This window comes from Thunnus maccoyii, chromosome 24 (assembly GCF_910596095.1).
Source record: "Thunnus maccoyii chromosome 24, fThuMac1.1, whole genome shotgun sequence".
NCBI lineage: Eukaryota > Metazoa > Chordata > Actinopteri > Scombriformes > Scombridae > Thunnus > Thunnus maccoyii.
Window position 1 is genome coordinate 7,876,963 of NC_056556.1, and position 18,905 is coordinate 7,895,867.

Sequence of the window (18,905 nt, forward strand, 5' to 3'; positions counted from 1 at the left end):
CCCATTATGACTGTGTGAAGCTTGTTTACTGTTACTACACTATGTGACCTTCTTACTTCTGCGGAGTAATACGTGCCGCCTGCTCTCCTCGCTTCATTTTCACCCTGTGTGAACAGTGTGAATTAGTGAGAAAATACATGTTTTCCTTCTGACCGCCATGTTTGCTCCTTTTATTGTGACTATTAGTGTTAAAAAAAGGGGATAAATGCTGCTGAATCTTCCTCTTTTATGAAAAACTTCCCTCTTACTCGTTCTCTCCTCTGTTAGGTTGCCCCCCCCCCCCTTGCTAATTGGCCTTCCATGCCTCCCCTTGGGGGGGTTGAAGCGTGTGATTGACAGGGGTGATAATCAGTGTAATGGCAGCTAGTAGTGGCAGCGAGGCCAGCTGCCTGCCAAGGTGTTGAGAAAGCCTGCAGGAAAGTAGCGAGAAAGTGGGAGGCTGCTTCTTATCAAATCCACCGCTGGTGTCTTCTAACGGTGTGTGTGTGTGTGTGTGTGTGTGTGTGTGTTTGTGCGTGTGCCAGGATGGGTGCACAGGGACACCAGCTCAGCCACTGTAAGCTCAGCTTGGCTGTGAGCTTATTGTGCCCATTCACCCTCCTCTGAGGTAGTATCTGTGCTGAGAAATGCAATTTTTCTTCTCAATTTCCGCTCTCTCTCTCTCTATCTCTCTCCTCTCTCATTTCTTCCTCTCACCTCCCTTCCACTCGTTCTCGCTCCTCGCTTACCCATGCAACCATGGAGGTGTCATTAGCACCATGTCCTAATTAGTCCAGTGCCAGCTAATTGTGCTTCTGACGCTGTGTCTCTGGGGAGGCAGGCCTTGCTAATTTCAATAAGAGTAAACAAGCAAACCGCTCCCCACTGACGGCTACGGATTAATTAGAGACCATCCACCGCATGTGCACGGCTGAAAGAAAGGGAGAGAGTTTGAGGAAGGGGTAAAGACGTAGCGCGGAGACACCGTGAAATAAACTGCAGACGGAGAAGGCGAGGTGAAAGAGAGTTCGCCTTCGTTTTTGTCACGCGGCACACTCAGAGACTGACGCTCATTTTAGGGAAATTACCATCACTTTCATTTTGCGCAGCCTTTTCCAAAGCGCGATCCTCTCAAGCGGCAGCTCCCCATTGAGAAACAACGCGCCCCAATGTGTTGTTTTCACACGTTTCATTTAAAAGGTTGAAATGAAGCAAAGAAGTTTGTGTTCTTTTTCTTTTGAGAGAGGCTGATTTGTGTAATGCTCAGGGCCCCGGATTGCTACGGTAAAGGCAATCTCTTCCTTACAGTCTACTTCACGTTCTTATTTCCTCATTCAGCCTCACAGAGATACCTTTGTTTTGTGTTTGTTTGTTTTTTTTCCTGTAACATGTCAGGTTGGCTGAGCATGCACGCTCCTTTTACAGCGTCGGCTCTCCTCATGTTGATGCAGTTACAGATCCATCGGGGAGCCCCTCCACAACAACTACAACTTTTTGTACTCCCAGTCACTGAGCAGCTCTGCTTGAGTGCTTCCAGTTTCAGTGCCTTGCTCAAGGGAGGCTTTGGTAGTGGTTGTTGTTGTTGTTGTTGTTGTTGTGGAAGAGCAGGGACTTACTCATTCTTTTTATCCAGTATGGTTGCATGACTTGAATATAAAAAATGTGATACATTTGTTGGATGTTGTGATAAAAACACATTTACAGCGTCTTGTGTTTGTATGTGCTGCAGGTATAGACCCAAAAAACATGTTATTTTACATTTTAACACCAGATAACAATAATTTTATGCAATGATTCAGTACGATGTAAAAGAAAGATAGCTTAGAAATATACTTATAGATTTGCACCAATTTTTATCAAGACACATCTCGGCTTCTTCAAACACTCCTTTGTTCAGTGTGTTGAAGAATGTTATCATTCAAAGAGAGGAAACTCCATTAATTGATAAAAAAGCAGGAGCACAGATTTGAACATTTTCTGAGGCTTGTGAGAAAACAAATGCTGTAGATTCAAAAAAAAAAAAAAAAATTTCTTTCCAGCAACACTTACTCATTAACTGCTAAAAGAGAAAACAGGTCTTACACCTACAAGGTTCATCCAGTAACAGAAGTTGTTTTTCAGACGCTCGCTATTCTTAATAATTCATCTAAATCTATATCGGTCTTTTCTTCAGAACTGGAAATTCATATCACAACAAAAACACACACACACACTTCTCCGGCCAGGTGGTTTCAAGATTTGAGGCAGTGACCTTCTGATCATCCGCTGTTGCTGTCTAACAGCAGTGGATTTGGAGACAATTTTTTTTTTTTTTTTTTTTTTTTGCTTTTCTGGCGGCAGATGAGCTGATCCGAACGGTGAGCAGGTGCCGAGCTCACATCCCACCCCCATATGACAAACTCTCACTCAGCAGTGAATGGATGGACTGCGATGTGCCTGCCTATCTGTCTCTCTGGCTTCCTTTTTTTTTTTTTCTTCTTCTCTTGCTGTGAAATGCAAGTCTTCACATCTCACTCTGCCGCAGACCGTATCGCACTCTCCCTTCTCACCTAATTAATCACGCTATTGAACTTTAATGCCACTCAACAAAAAAACCAGTCGGCAGTGAGGGAGAGGTGCGCTTGATTTGCCTTCCCTTCTCTCCCCATCCACCCCCCCCTCCCCTTCGTCCTCCCATCCCTCCCCTCCCGTCTGTCTTGGCTTGATTGCCACATGCAGGCAGGTTCGTTTTTCACGGTCCAGATATTCCGGCGCACCCATTGTTTAATCGGGTTCACCGAGGGCCCTTCTTTATCACCTCCAGCCCGTCTGTGTGCCATTAGGTCAGGCATTAAAAGTCGAGCACCACATCCACTTGTGATGGAGCAGGCTTGTAAATCTGCAGCCGCAGAAGGGTGTATCTCCTCCCCGAAGAGATGAATGGACTAATGGACTTTCATTACAGGCTTCGTTTTTGACACTTAAACGCACCCACATGCACAGTATTAAAATGTAAATATAGGCACTCAAATACAGTTAAACACAGATTCTGCTGTGGCGAAAGAATACAAACTCAAATCTAGGTACACACACACACACACACACATATAACACATCCTCTCACACTCCTTAATGACAGCAGTTTGAGCTGCCTCAAGGGAGCGGAGGTGTTGGCGCTGACGTCGTGATGCACGGTTATTTTTCAAAAAGACGTTAAAGTTAACACTCTGAATTGCGTCTGTGTGTGTGTGTGTAAGTGTGTGTGTTTGAGGTTTGTCATCTAAACACATGTGGGATGCTGCTTGTGTTTGAAACAGAGAGGAAGAGAAAAGGAAGGAGGGAGGGGGGGGGGGTATCCGAAGGATTTATGGGTGTAATAATGGAATCTCAGTGGCTGGGCCATTGACACTGAGGCATTTTCTCTCATCCTCCTCCCATTATTAGATGGATGGAACAGGAGGGAGGTAAGCACAGCAACATATGGGCGGGAGGGAATGGCATGCTTCTGTGTCGGAGCGCAAATCACATACTGTGTATCACGCTGACTGTATAACACCGAGACATCCATATACATCAAGCTATATCAAATGATTTCTCCGTGATTGAATCTATTTCACCCGGCTTGAATAAAAATATGATGTTTATTTTTTGTTGGATGTACAAATCACATTTATTGTCTGATGTCTCGTCTAGATTTGCAACCCAGATGGGACAAATAAAAAACCCTTTGAATTAAACTGAGAGAAAGTTGCTATTAAAAGAGAACAGCTCAGGTCATTAATAAGGATCAAAAGGGTGTCAAATCCTCATTTTTATCTGTGCGCTAATGGTGCAGTTACAGTTTGTCTTTGTCTTTCTTAGGCCTGTTGAAATTTGTTAATGATTTCAATGCAAATTTGGCCAGAGAATACGTTTTTGTTGCTCAAGTGGGACATCCATGTATAGCCAGTGGGGAAAAACAAAGCTTAGCCAATTTAGCCTGATGAGCTAATGGCCGGTAATGGATGGAAATAAGGAAAAAAATATAGTTTCATATCATCTTTCTGTCATTTTCTGTCATTTTCATACTGTTATGATGTTGTATGTCTATGTTAAACATGGTCAAAGTTTCAAAGCTTGAGGCAAACATATGCAAAAACTCTCCCTTGCAAGTCTTCCTTTGCAGCTAAATGGCTGTTGTAATAGTGATGCAAACTATGTTTACATTTCAGATTCCTATCTCCTTTGTGTCTTTGCACCTTCACATTGCATTGTATCACTTATTATAAGCCATTGACTCATACGCTACATATTTGTGTGTGTGTGTTTTTTTTTGTTTTTTTTTTATCTCCTAGGCCATTATGTCGCCACATCCTGATTATCTGCACTGTTGTAAACACTGGCAGCAATGACTGTTTACAGTAATGTGATTTGTTCTTATTATCCGTCCCTAAGGTCACCGACACATTAAGCGAAATCGCTCATGCACTCTCTTCCTCGTTTAGCTGACTGCAAAGTAATTCAGGCTGTAAAAAAAGTGGCCTCTCATGTCACTACTAATGAAGAATCTCATAGTATGCTCAATTAAAGAGATATTTTGGGTTCATGTAGCGGATGTTTACAGGCTTATGTTTGCCGCTTTGATATGTGGGAGAACTTGTGGAAACTTTGCTTTGCTAGTGCTTTCACATACTGTAACAGTGTTTTGCTCTTCTGCGTGTTGTTTATTTGTAACTTTCTTGCTTTCCTGATGTTTTCTTAGCTGAGTTTCCTTTGCGGGGGGGGGGGATACAAAGTTTATATAAACCAGCAATAAGCTAGTTGAGCAAAGGTTAATGTGTCCATCTGTCCATCCATCCATCCTCTACTGTATCTTTCCAAATCCAATAAATCCACATCTTCATTAGGTTCCAGAAACATCCTTCTCCAGCGTGGCAGATTGCCAGAAACGCTGCTCATTGGTTGTCACCGAGCAACAAGCACCTGCCATTTCATAATTAACACCTGCTGTGTGATAACGGACACCTGCTTTCGCCCGCATCGATTATTTTACCGTGACAAAACTGAATGTAATGAACGGCTAAACGCTTTCCTTCGTTTTTTCATCTTTTTTTCATCAAAGTAGCATCCTCTGCGCTCGTCACAGGGGCATTCCCTCCACAACCACATATAGAACTCATTTACATAATGAGGAGTAGATTGCTTTGATAAGGGGAAATTAAAGGTCAGCCACAAACTATTACTATTATTTTTAAAAAAACAGCTGCATGCAGTTCTTCATTAATAAACACACAGCCTATGTCAGAGGGGCTACATTACATTTCTGTGATATTAAATCCTGTAAATTACCATGAGATCACGCTTCACTGATACCAAAGATATAGCTTGTGTTTGAGTTTTATTACATCATATAGTTTTGGCACTTTTCTCCCCTCCAATCACGTGTTTCCTTATCATTTCATCATTTCTCCAATTCACTGGTGTTGCGATAAAAATCTGATTGCTTTTTAGTTGACAGCTCACCACGAGGTCCATTTATTAGCCGTTGCCCGTGTTATGGTGGAATAATAGATTTAAGAGCTTCTCATCCATGTTGCCTTAAAAGCCGAGAGAAAAAAGGAGTTTATTTACCGAAGTGAAATTGCATCATAGTGTAATTCAAAGCTTTTGCTGAAACATTTGGCTCAACTGGTAACCTCGCCAAGCTGCAGTGACATTTAAACAAAATGCCAGCATGTATAATATAGTTTTTACATCTCTCAGACTGTTTGTCGCACTGTAATGCTTGTTTGATAGTGCCTGCTTTTTTTTTTGAATTACAGCACTCAAAACGTTTCACCTGAATTGCCACAGACAGGTTGTGGGAAAAGCTGCAGAGTTAACACAGCGTATTCAACACAGCCGCACAGTGCATCAGTACCGGATCAACATTTGCTACCAGCCATTCAAAAGAGCGACAAAAAGGAGCAGCTTTTAGGTTGTTTTTTTTTTTGCCGAGTTAACTTGAACTCAAGAGAGATGAGACGCTGGAAGTAAATTAATTCACCCACTTCTCCCCCTGCTCATCTTTGCCCTCGCTGGACTCGGTTAAGCAGCATTAGATTTGGCTGTTCGCTGGAGAAAGAGAGAATAAAGTGGCAGCAACTGGAGGAAGTTGGCTTTCAGCTGTACTACACTTCTACACAGACGGTTCAGCATCCAGCAAGAGGAAATAACATTCATACCACAAACTTAACATTTTGAATGAAGCTCTGAGTGTGCTTACATCAACTAAGCCAAACACTCTTGAAATTTAGGCGCACCACTGTTTTGCAGAGTACATTGACCTTTGCATGCGAGATCATCGCTTCCTTTCGCAACTTTACATCAAACACAAAAAAAGCCAGTGTTGGCAGGAGCGGCCCCCATGTTCACCCCGCTGTTGTATTTCAAACAAGAGAGCAATTGAAATATATGCTAATCCTCGACTCGTTCTCGCCGCTATCCCACAGCGCCGAGCAGCATAATATTTCCATGGTGATTCGGAAATTTTTGAGGGATTAAGGAGGGGTTAGGAGGTGGTCAGGGAACCCCAGGCAGCTCTACACTCACACACTACATCAGCTGACAGCGAGCACAGTTAAGGGCATGTGTTTAGCCGTGATTGATGCACTGTCAGTAATGTAGAAGACAGTGGGAATCCAGATTAGAGAAAATGACCCATGGGAGTGGAATGAGAGATGGGTGGGAGTGATGGGGGAGAGCGAGAGAAAGTGAGACAGACGAAAGATGGTCTCTGTGAATGTCTGATAACCCGTTTTCTCACTGTGACACATTTCGCTTTGAAGCCCGGTCTATTGCTGCGCCGGCCTAGAAACTAAGATATGCAAGAGTTTCTTTTTGCTCCCCGCTGTTTCCTTTTTAATCGGTGTCTCTTGTTTTGTAAAGAAGGCTTAACTTCAGTCGGACACTGCAACGGCGGTACCCAAAGCCCCCTTTTCAAAGTCCACCCAGTGACTTTAGCCGAACAGTTTTTCACGCTGTGTATGAAATTAAAAGTGACATTGGCAAGTTGTTTTTATCATGGGAGGAATTTATCTTAATTTAAGCTGATAAGAAATGCCCAGGTATCAATTTTGATACTCTCACTTGCTCAACGCTCCATGCTAAAACAAAAAAATAGAAGTGTAAACAAAGCAGAATGCAAAATCTTTAAACAAAAACTTTGCAGGCGGTTTAACAATCACACGTGCCGGCTTCCATCCCCAAATCAGAGTGCAGAGCATTCAACAGGTGGAGCATCATGTACAGGAGACAACATGATGTTACAACTGAATATCAAAGAACAATGCTCATGAAAGAGCATGTTGAAAAGGCTGCATGTGATGGATTTTCCTTCCCTGACTACACGCAGTAATAACCTCAGGTCAGCACTATAAAGACAGTCATATGCTCCCATTTCACCACAGAGACACAATAAAGCTACTAAGAGGTTATATGATAAAATAGAGGATCTGTATGGTTAACGTTGTATTTGGTTCTACTAAAATATGTTGCCACATAATTTACAGAATTTGAAAAATGAGACCGTTTTATGATTAAGGGCTCAAAATCAAACTTTATTGCATGAAATTCTGGTTGTCCTGGGAAAGCGGTGATATAATCCAACAAAGTAATAGTTTTAACATCATCAGAAACCCTATAGTGGGAACTGCAGAAAAAGAGAATCAAAAGAACAAAAGAAATCCCCAGAATGTGACTAGTTGTGTCACCGGTGGACAGAATGGGTTGGCTTTGGTGCTTTTATGGATGTTTGCCTCATCTAAACACAGGTTCGTCTGTGTCAGGGGCCCAGGAAATGTAGAGCTGAAAGCTATCTAAGAGCTACTGGGGCCCCAGCTTAGGGAGCACAGGGCTTAATAACAGGAAAAGACTTGAGAGAAAGAGAGAAAGGAATTAAGAAATGAAATGAGAGAAAGGTAGAAATTGTATTAGTCTGTGCAAGGATGTAAGCTAGCGTGATTCTTGAGAATTTGTTTGTTGGTACAAAGAGAGAAAAAAGTACCCAGACCCATCCATTGTGATTGTAAGCATGGCCTCGACAGAGGGTAATGGCCCTTATTCTAATCATCTAAAAGATGAGGGGTACAAGAGGTTCAAATGCACAGAGAGGGAGGAAGAGACAAAAAAGGAGAGGCAGGGGAGGGATGGAGAGGCCCCATTCCATGCCTCATTGAGTCCTCATTCAGAACGGCCGGCACTTCATTAAGAAACGAAGGCGTCTTCCGCAGAAACAAAAAAAAAGACTGTTCTTGTTGTTCATACTCCATCATGACACACAGAGAGCTCAGAGAGTGTATTTGTTTTATCCACAGAGCACCCGAGCGTGTCTTTGAGGGGAGGCGGGCTGCAAATTTGTAATTTATGATAATTGTTTTCTCCAAAAGTGTAAATATATTATGACGATTATTTCCAGGGGAGCACACACCAGCTGATGTGACGTTTCATCAGATGAGGGCTGAAAAATTGCTCGAGCAAAATGCTTTCGACGGCCGTGAAGCGAGCGGGGCGGAATATCGTGTCAAAACACTTACCCTTTCACGCATGAATGCATGTAAAGACACGCACACATGCAAGCCCCGCAGACTTCACAGAGCTCAACAGCAACACATGTTGTTTTGGGTTTTTACTTGACCCTTTATTCATCCAGTTTCAATCAAATGCAGTTGCTCCATTTCAGCAATGGACACGTTTATATGCATCAAATGTACATTGGACATGACAGATGATATTAGTGCTTTTCCCTTCAGAATGAATACACTCTATAGGATCTGACAAAAAGTCACAAATGCAGTAAGAAAAAAACAACCTTTTTTAAAGCCTATTTAAAAGGGCATTGCTGCACACATTTTATTTTGTGAAAGGTCCCATAAAATCTGCACTTGAACTCACTGAAAACTATCAAAATAATTTACTATAAAATCTAAATGTTTCACATTATTGCACACAAGCTCTCGCACACTGTCTAACCTCCAATGATAGTTATTTGCGACGTTTCAGTGTTAGACCTTCATCAGTCAAATGGTTTGTGACAATGAGAAGCCATTTTAAATAGGGAGTGGCTGTAAGCCTGCAACCAATCACATTGCCCACATATTATACCTTCCTATTGCACGTGGGGACTTAACCAAAAGTTTTCTATATTGGAAAATAAAGCACGGAAAAGAAACTGACCAATCAGGATACCAGTTGGCTAGTTACTAGCTAAAAAACAAAAACTGCAGTGACATTAAAACTAACTAATCACATTTTACCTGTAAGAAGAAGAGTTTTTTAATCTGTAAAGTAGTCACACTGCCAGCTAGCTATAAGTCCCAAGGGAAGCTAACTAGAACAGTGGCTGCTACAACTGTTAGCTTGTTGGTAGCCATGTTGGAGGTTCTGCTACTTTGGATTCAGCAGCTGATGAAGCTTTTGAGAGCATTAGTGAACTTCTTTGTTTATGTTCTGTTTTTACATAGCTTTGCTGTCTTCTGTGGTCTTCCGTATGCTAGCTGGCTGGCTTTTAATTGAGATTCAGCTAGCTGTACAAGGAAATACTGTAAATATAGATGTGACTTTGTAGTCCAGAGACATCAATGCCACCTCTCCTGGTATATTGCTACATTTTTCATCAGAATTGAGAACATTTCATGTTGTCTTTCACATGTTGATGTACGAGGTGAATGTACTTGTTCACCTGTCAGCAACCTGAATAATGTGCCTCGGCTATCAGGTGTTCCCACCACTGGCTACTCGGTTCGCCAGGGTCACAGTACGGTTGTTTTACTCTCCCACACCCCTTTTGTGGGAGGGTCAGAAGCACAGAGCAGCAGGGTGAGTTCTTTTTATCCAAGTCTCTATCTCTGTGTGTCCATCCTCCACTATTGATCACTCCCCGACCTCTCACCTCGACTGTGAGTAATGGAATTGCCTGTCGTGGATACAGGCCCTGGTCAAGGTCTTGTAAATGTATGGCACATGTTTGCACGAACTCTTCGATCGATGCCTCGCTTGCTCCCGTGTCAGGAAGAATAGAGCCTTCCGCCATGTTATGTCTGCCAAAGCCTTATCTCGATTTCTTTAAAGTCTTAGAAATTCAGCTGAAACCCACCAGTTTGGAGAGAATACACATATATATATTATATTCAATAGCAACAGGCTTCTTTTTTACTTGAAGTGCCAACCTTGTGTGTTTAAAAAAATATACAGTATATCTTGTTTTGATGCTTGGTACATTTTAAATTAAGTCTTGAATTGCTAGACATTGTTAAAACTGGTATGAGATGGACCTTGTAAAACCAATTCTTGATGTAGTTTTAAAGAGTTTATTTCTAGAAGAAGCATTTGAACACAGTGGACATCTGCTTGTACAAAATGATTGCTGGCATGAAAGTAAGCCGAAATCTTGTGAGTCATCTTAGGATATTTGCTTGCAAACCACTTCTTTAAGGAGTGAGTCATGTGTGTTTTTGTAGTACTGACAGATACATTTCAGGTTTGTTCCCTTTTAATATAATTTAATTTTTCTCCCCTCAAAAAATGTGCGTTGACAGTGGCGGAGCGTTCTGACTGCAGACACAGACTGAGAAAAGACTCGGGGTCGCTCCTGGAGAACTGCTGGACCGAGATGAGATGACATACCACTCAAGAGTCTATCAGATTTCATTCTAACAGATGGGACCAGTGTGGGGAGGTACCGCCTGGTGATGGGAAAGATTGTGGTAGAAAATAGGGCAGCATGGTTTACGGGAGGTGTGAGCTGGGGAGTGCCATGAGCGTCTTTACGGGAATGTTTGTTGTGGTTACCGCAGTGATGGCGAGTGTGTGTTTGTGACAAGATTACTGATATTTTTGGGAAACAGTAGGAGGGTGATTCAGAGGGAAGAGTAACCTGAACTGAACACTGCAAAAACAAGGCAATAAAATCAAAGTGTGTCTTAAGCCTGTACAAGTTCATTTAGGCGTCACTTGACAGATGAGACGGCATTTTCAGATAAAGAAATACAGTTTATTTTTTATTGCATTTATTGATTTTGATAAATACGATAAAATAGAATGAAAAACCCCCAAAAATAATTGAATAAGCAAATTAGCAGCTTAGCTCCTGTTTAGTTTTCATCTGACCTTTTCTTGAAAAAGGAACCACTGCAGGTAGATAGCAATAATTTTGCAATGCTATCAGCTCTGTGAGGCTAACAGTAATCAGGGGGTTCACCAAAATCATCAGGATTTATCCTCTGGGGACCATGAATCTGTACAAAATCCAAAGTGGTGGACTGACCAGAGCCACAATGTGTGTGTGGCTAAAAATCCAGTGAGGTTTATACAATATGTCCAGGTAAAATGGAAGAGATAGGGTGTACTTCTTTTGCAGCATGGCTCCTGTTTAGGTTTTACGTGACTGTGTGACCTTAACGTGCAGCCAACACACATGGAAAAAATTTACACACACACACACACACACACACACATACACTTAAATACCAATGCCAGGAATCTGGACTCCCCTTGAAATAGCTGAACCCCCCAATGCTATGTTGATGACACACACACTACACATACAAGCACGCACACACAGAAAGAAAGCACCAAGAATAGCAGCACTGCCACATCTATTGCATTCCACTACAGTGTTTCCCCTAGGTTGACCGCTTTGGGAGGCTGTGGCGGGGAACTCAGCAGCCAGACATTTCTCCGTTCTCTGTTTAGAAGCGGCTGAGATTATCACTAAAATGAGAATAGCTGGTCGACCTTAAAGGTCAGTCCACCTTCAGTGAGCCTGGTCAGGTTAGGCTGACCTGTTGTTGCTAACTTTGGAGCTAACCCCCTTCACTTTAATTGCAAGCAAGACATGGGAACTTGGCTTGAGTCTTGAGGAGTTGCAGCATTTATTCACTGACAAATAGCCTAAACTGTACACACATCGCACTGCTACGCTCACAGCTATACTGCTGACTCCATACTCTCTGCTCCGGTCGCCAGCTTCACCACCACACACATGCTTTCTCTCTCTCTATCTCTCTCAACTGCACACTCACTACTTTCCGCCTTAATGGAGGACTGATACTTGGCCTGAATTTCAGACGTTTAGAGTCGTTGTCTGTCCATCTTTTGCGTGGATTACATTAATAAATTACTCTTGTAGGCTTTTTACTTGCAAAGCTTTTATTGCACTTACAGTATCGTGTGCTCATAAATTAGGTAAATGACAGATAAACACATTTTGTTCCTCTCAAGAGGGACAGGGAGTCCCTCTGGAGGGCTGCCCCTCCAAGGCAATGGTAGGGGAAACACTGCACTACCCAGCTGGCTGCTCTGTGGACACGCACCAACACACACATACTGCTTACAGACAGTTGCAGTAGATGTGCCACATACATATTTCTCCGCACACACACACACACACAGGGATAATCCCTCCCTACTGCCAAAAAGACACAGATACCTCTTCTCCCCAACACCCATTTCAGACTTTTCTCCTATTAGTCTGATTTGGTGCATAGTGTTCACTTGCTCGCCTCGCCCCATCAATGAACAATACAGGTTCAGCTTCAGAGAGCCCATAGCTAATCCCTCAGCTGTTTGGAGCTGGCAGTGGACAGCCGAAACACTGGAATAGTCTGCACCCCCACCAATTGCAGCTCAGATCAGATATCAATTTGTCAACAGAGCTGGCCCGTCAGCCGGCCGGCTGGCTGGCTGGCTGACTTGCTGGTACAGAACCTGGAAGCAGAGGTGAGTCAGCAACTCAGACAGCCAAGAGAGGAGAGCCAGCCAAGCAACCAGCCTGTGTATTCAGCTGCGGACAGTCGAAACTCTGACTTTTGGAGGAAAGTTAGGAAAGTTGAGAAAATGCCCACTCTGAAAAAGATGACGCAGACACCCCCCCCACCCCCCACCCATGGATATTAGATCACCACTTTTCACACCATTCTTTTCAGATACATTTGGCAGTTTGATAACAACCCTTTACTGTAATGTTGTGGGTGTATTGTGTTGCTAAGTTTGTTCTCTGCATGTGGATTTTGATCCATCTCAGCCCCACGGGTGCAGTTTCATGCAAATTCAGAAGATCCCACTGCAAAAAAAAAAAAAAAAAACACAACAAAAAAAAAAACATTATCCTGCAATTGTTCTTTTTGTTTCCAGTATTTACTCTCACCTCCTTCTCAGAGCACATTGATCTTTAGAATTTGTGTGGGATGGCAGCTTTAGTGCATGCAGGAAAACTTGGGAGTGTTTACCAGCTTAACTCCTAGGCAAAAGTTTTGGACGATGCTTTGTGAAATGCTATTGGACATATTACTTTTTTAGGGCTGCAACTACCTTATTATGGATATGTCTCCTGTTAATCAATCTGTCTATAAAATGTCAATTTGTTTCATAAAGGTTCCATAAAGATACCAATGATTGCTGCCCACATCTCCCATTTTTTTTGAACAATTCAAATAGGCTTGGTCAGCAGGATTAAGAATTGGGGACGTCATGTTCTTGTGCTATAGAGCAAGAAATCATTTGAACAAACATGGGAAAGATCAACACAACTATATAGTTTGTTATAAGTTGTACGAAAACTCTTACATCAATCAGTCGACTTCATATTAGTGCTCTTAACAAGTGCCACTGCAACTTCTGTGTTGATTGAAAATTACGTTGTTGGGACGGATATGTCACTTGCTCCAGATTGGTCTGGGCAAAATAACTCTGCCTTCCAAACATCAAAAATGAAATGTTATTTCAGTCTGATTATCAGGCTAGAAAAATGCCCATCGCACTTTCCCAGAACCCAAGGAGACATCAAATTGCATGATTTGTCTGACCAACTAGTCTGAAACCAAAGGATATTCAAATAATAATCACATTACAATGAAAAAATCAGCATATAAGTATCTGGAACCAGCTGACGTCAAGCATATTTATAATTTATTATAAAAAAAAAAGCTCAAATTTTTCCATCATTCATCATTCTGGCGTTGGCAACCTTTTTTCCACATGTACTATTTTTATATTGACAGTGTTCCTACAAACTCAAGATCAAAACATAGTGTAGGTTAGTACATTATAACACACTGTGGGTATAAATAGAAGTAACTGCAACCCAGAACACACAAATCAAGTGATGACGTTGAGTACCAATGACCAGCTTTAGTTCAACATCAATATTCTGTTGCTGTGAGTATGACAAGGAATAAAAAGGAAATATGCACAGCAGACAGGCTGTGCCACGTTCAAGGTAATTACCGCACAAATGGCTTCACCTTTTTTTTTGCCAAATTTGTTTACCCTTGGTCGGGCAGCAAATGTTGTAAGGCCCGGTGTGGTGCCTGGCGATTTGGAGGAACTTCAAAATCCCGTATCGATTAATTGTCTAATTGTGTCAGCATTCCACTTCATGGTTAATTTATTTCACTGTGACAACAATCCACAAAATAATTGCAATTAGCCTTCACTCCAACTGACATGTAAAAGCTTATTTTTTATGGCAAAAGAACACAGAGTTGTAAATGATTTGAAACTAGGCCGTCCCAACTTTGACAACCATAAATCTGCCTGTTGCTCACGTCCCTCCCACCTCTCGTCTGAGCCACTGTTTTTGGATTCCGGCCACATCTCTCTGTTCGGGCCATTGTCGGATCATAAAGGCCTCGTTTTCCCTTGCGTGGCACATCGCTGAATTAAAATCTATTATGAAATGTGACAGGGCCATTAAGAAGACGAATGGTCAGAGCCCTCCGTGGGTTTGGCTCGCTCTTTGTGCACCTAGGGGGCTCTCCTTCTCGACAAAAACTTGCCCCCTGGCAGCCCCCGTTGGGTATGGGGCTCTGACCTGAGGGCAGTGTGTTTTGCAAGTGCATTTGCGCATGCATACACCCGAGAGGAGACACATTCAGGCTTGAGTGTGTGTGTAAAAGGTTGTGCATTAGGCCCATTACACCAGTAGGACAATGACCGGGTTAGGACTCCAACCGTCACAAGCCATTGCACTCTCAAACACACACATACATACATATCCGCACTGTACAGGCTCTCCTGGGTTCATGTTGGAGGACAAGAGGTGACGGACAAAGGGGGGAGGGTGGGGGTGGTGGGTGGAGACATGATGGATGACAGGGAAAAGACATTTATAGATTGAACAGAACAGTAAGTACTCGTCTATGTCATGTCCTGTAGTGTGTATGTGCAGGTTTATGTGCGTGTTTGCACTTACTCGTTCGCATGTGGTTATTTTCCCCTGCTGTCTTCAGAGACGTGTGGTCGCCATGGATATGTGTGAATGTTTTGTCTGCAAGTACTCATTATTCAGCCATATGTGGGATAGTTTGCTTTTGTCTCCGCTCCCTCTTATGATATATGACATATACTCCCTTCCCTGCTTGCCCTGTTCGGAGCTGCTTGTTATTCCTCTCGGACTCAAGCGTGTTCGAGGAAACAGTGTTTTTCAAGGTTTCTGCATTGATTTTCGTTGCAGGAGTGTTGACATTATTTTTTATTATTATTTTGTACAATATCATCAATCCTGGATAGACTGCAAAAGGGGAGGTTTTTGAATTAAAGTACAATCCTCCAAGGAGAGACCATCTTACTTCCATATCTCTCATATCATACAACGAATTGATATAACAGTGGTGCTGTAAAAATATGGACCAATATAGCTCTCATGAAGCCAACTCCTGCCTCAATAGCTGCTGGAGGGAGTGGTGTTGGGGAAAAAAATCCCCCCATAGCGATCCCGCATAATAAGTGAGGTGAAAAGAAGTTACAGAGGGAACTATTCTCATTCTTCCACGCACGAGGATTTAGGAGCTCATGCGTGGCAGTCATCTATCACCCCTATTGACCAATTACTGTGCCAAGCTGGCCAGCTTCTAATGAGCTGCAAAAAGGAAAAAAAAAAAAACCCCACAATGGTATAAGAGTCGATATCGGGCAAATAAATTATTAATAGCTGTCTGAGATTTTTATTTGTTCGCTTGCAGTTACACTTGGCAGGGGTTGAAAGGAAGTAGAGCTAGGGAAGGAGGTGAGGCTGTGGTTTTTCAATTATCTGATTTTTATGAACTCTAGTGTGGTCTGTAGCCACTGCTGGACTGGATGGATTATCCTCTGTGCTTAATATATTTGAGGGGAGGATTTCTCAGCTTTTTCCTTGTTTGGGATTGTTTGCCTGTGTTTTTCTTGGGTGAGACTTTCCAAAGTATCTGGGCAACTTCTTCTAATTCCTGTATTAACTCCAGGGGATGGAAGAATTGTTCAGATCATTTACTTAGATAAAGGTAGAGACAGTACACCTGCATTCACATTTTCACATAAGTAAAAGTACTAGCAAGTATTAGCAACAAAAAGTACTCTTGCATGTATGTTGCATTTTAATGTTGCAGCTGGTTGAGGTAATGTTAACTACTAAAATAAAATAATGGACAGATGAAAGGATAGGTTCAAACTTTTTCAAGTTCATGCTGATATGTAGCCTACTGTATGTACTGGCTCAGTAACCTCTGGTTTAATTTTTTGTTTAATCAAAGTATTCTCCATTTAGAGCAGTCTTTGAACTTATCATGTCCTATTTTTCTGTTGTTTATTGGATAGCCAGTCAGTCAGAGATGAGTATTGTAAGCTACCGAGTTCCTAGACTAGTTAGTTACATACATACAGTTGTTATTACCAGTTTGTAACCCTGTAAAACAGGAGAGTGAGTCGTGTTTGGAGCTGTTTTCTGTAGTAATGCCACCAAAAACGCCTGTTGCTAGCTAGCTGTAGCCCTTGCTAGCTGGGATGAGAGGAGACTGTGTAGAGGGGAACAAAAAGTTTCCGAGTGAGTATTGACACTATCTGTGAACTGTTATCATATGAATATTTATAGTTAAAAAGATAAGAAGTTTGTTGTATGTGTTTGTGGATGTTTGTATAGTGTGCTTCGGATGCTACCACACACACTGCTGCAGCAGAGGTGTTCGGGACGTGTCCCTGCATGCCAGAGAAACTTGCTTTATGCAGGTGAACAGAGCCTCAGGACAGGTTTCTCCATCACACCGCTCACCGCTAGACAGAGGGTGTGAAAACTGCTTGCTGCCAGCTTTCTGAGTTTCCAAGGAACAGTGAGTACAGATAAAATACTTATCATGAGGATTCGAATGAGCTCCAACAAGCGCGCCAACAATATGGTACCGTAAACCCCGGGTGTTATTTATTTTATGAGGTATTGAGGGAAAACCTGGTTTTGAAATAAATATTTTCTTCTGTTATTACATTCAAAATCTTCTGGTTTTGTATTTCCTCATGTTATGTTACATACTTAATTGGAAGGGGCTATAGTTGTGTTCAGTAAGATGCATGGGAGTTATAAACTCACTTTAACAGTAAACTCACCAGGCTTCTCTGCACCGTAGTCAGAGTCATACGCTCAATTTGAAGTTATAGTACTAATAATAGCACATACTAATTTAAAATTATATTGGATCCCTCACCAATTCACCTCCCATGCATCGGTGTTATCAGTTCATTTTAACAGGTATGCCATGACATACTGTAAAATGATAATTGAGAGAGCAGGCATGTAAATTTAGATGGTAATTGGTTGCTGTAGTAACTCCTCCTGTCCATACTGACCGTTCTTAAAGTGTAAAGTGATGGGGGACAAAATCCACAGATCTTAGTCAAATCAAATTGTAATGGTGGATTTTGTCCACCATCTCTTTTTATACTACATATTAGCATGTGAGTATTGTTTTAACATAGACTTGAAGCCTGTCCATTCAACTTATCCTCTATATTTTAAATCGTACCCTTTCCCAAACTGTTAAAGCCATCAACAAAACCATAAAATGTCTTATCACATTTCTCCAAACAGCCTGTGCATTATGTAAGTGTTTTCTAGCCAAATGATCGCACTGCGGGCCCAAAAGTCCAATATTTACCTAATTATCTCCTGTATTTTCCCCGCTAGCAATCCTCTGCTTGGGGTGCAAACACAACTGCTGTTGCATTCTATAACAATACTGCGTGTTATGTGAAGGTAAAATATGGATCCGAGTAAACTCAAACATCGCAGGGTGTACAACCCATTAGCATCGTTTGACTCTCGCTGTGTGTTTTCTCGACGTGTTCTCTCTCCAGCCTGTTTTTGTTGTACCTGGGAGAACAACTGTGACTAAGCAAAAAACCTTTCAGATGCTGCAATAACTACTGTATAACTAATCCTGCTAATATACATCATAAGAGTGGCTATTAAGTGCTGCAGCAGCTATTCTTGCTTCTAATGTTCCCTTGGGTTCAATATGTACATTTAATTTGTTCTTTTACTTGTTCTTACAGCGCTTTCTATGTTTAGAGAATTGTGTAATGCTGCTTAGTCGGACTCTCCGTGGAATACATAGGCAGTCACAGTCATCAGCGTGTTTGTCTATTATCAAGGAGGTTTGAGGCTGTTTCCACTAATTGCTCTCACATCTCCTTAAAGTCACTTCATAAAAGATGATTGCAGAACACTTTAGAAGAAATCGACCAATTTCCACCCTCCTTTCGATGGTTTTGATAGTCATGGGCTCATTAACGTCGGGGTAGTGAGCTCTACACTGCAACAGCATTAGCAGAAAATTTGCTTTGTCAGTCTTTTAAACCCTGCAGGGCCCGTCTAGAGGGAAAAGTGAGTTTCAATCTGTTCTCAGATGTCACTAATCTGGTCATACCATGAATATTTTTTTCAGCGTGTGTCTGCAGACAGTCCCAATATAAATAACTTGTACATGAGTTGTCTCCATTTAAGGTGGTTTGGGGGAAACTGGGGGGAAAAAAAAAAGGGAGACAGATTATCATCCAAAGCGGTGTGACCTCTGGCAGTGTGCCTCCCTCGCTATCTAACTGCCTTTAACTTTATTTGGCTGTTCACTTGAAAGAGTCTTGCTGCGCTGGCTGCTGCGACTGCGGAAACACACACACACACACAGACA

The 18,905-nt window shown here is 42.1% G+C and overlaps 1 protein-coding gene across 9 annotated transcripts in view; it reads left to right on the forward strand.

Annotated features, from left to right (window-relative positions):
* LOC121892375 (receptor tyrosine-protein kinase erbB-4-like) overlaps positions 1-18,905 on the forward strand; it is a 270,376-nt gene that overhangs the window by 25,258 nt on the left and 226,213 nt on the right. For 2 of the 9 annotated variants that reach the window (XM_042405407.1, XM_042405405.1), the window contains exon 1: positions 16,874-17,054. The exons of the other annotated variants lie outside the window; for them this stretch is intronic. The gene's annotated coding sequence lies outside the window, so the exon portion shown is untranslated. Of the gene's footprint in view, positions 1-16,873; positions 17,055-18,905 lie in introns of those variants that run through there. 9 annotated transcript variants of the gene reach the window in all.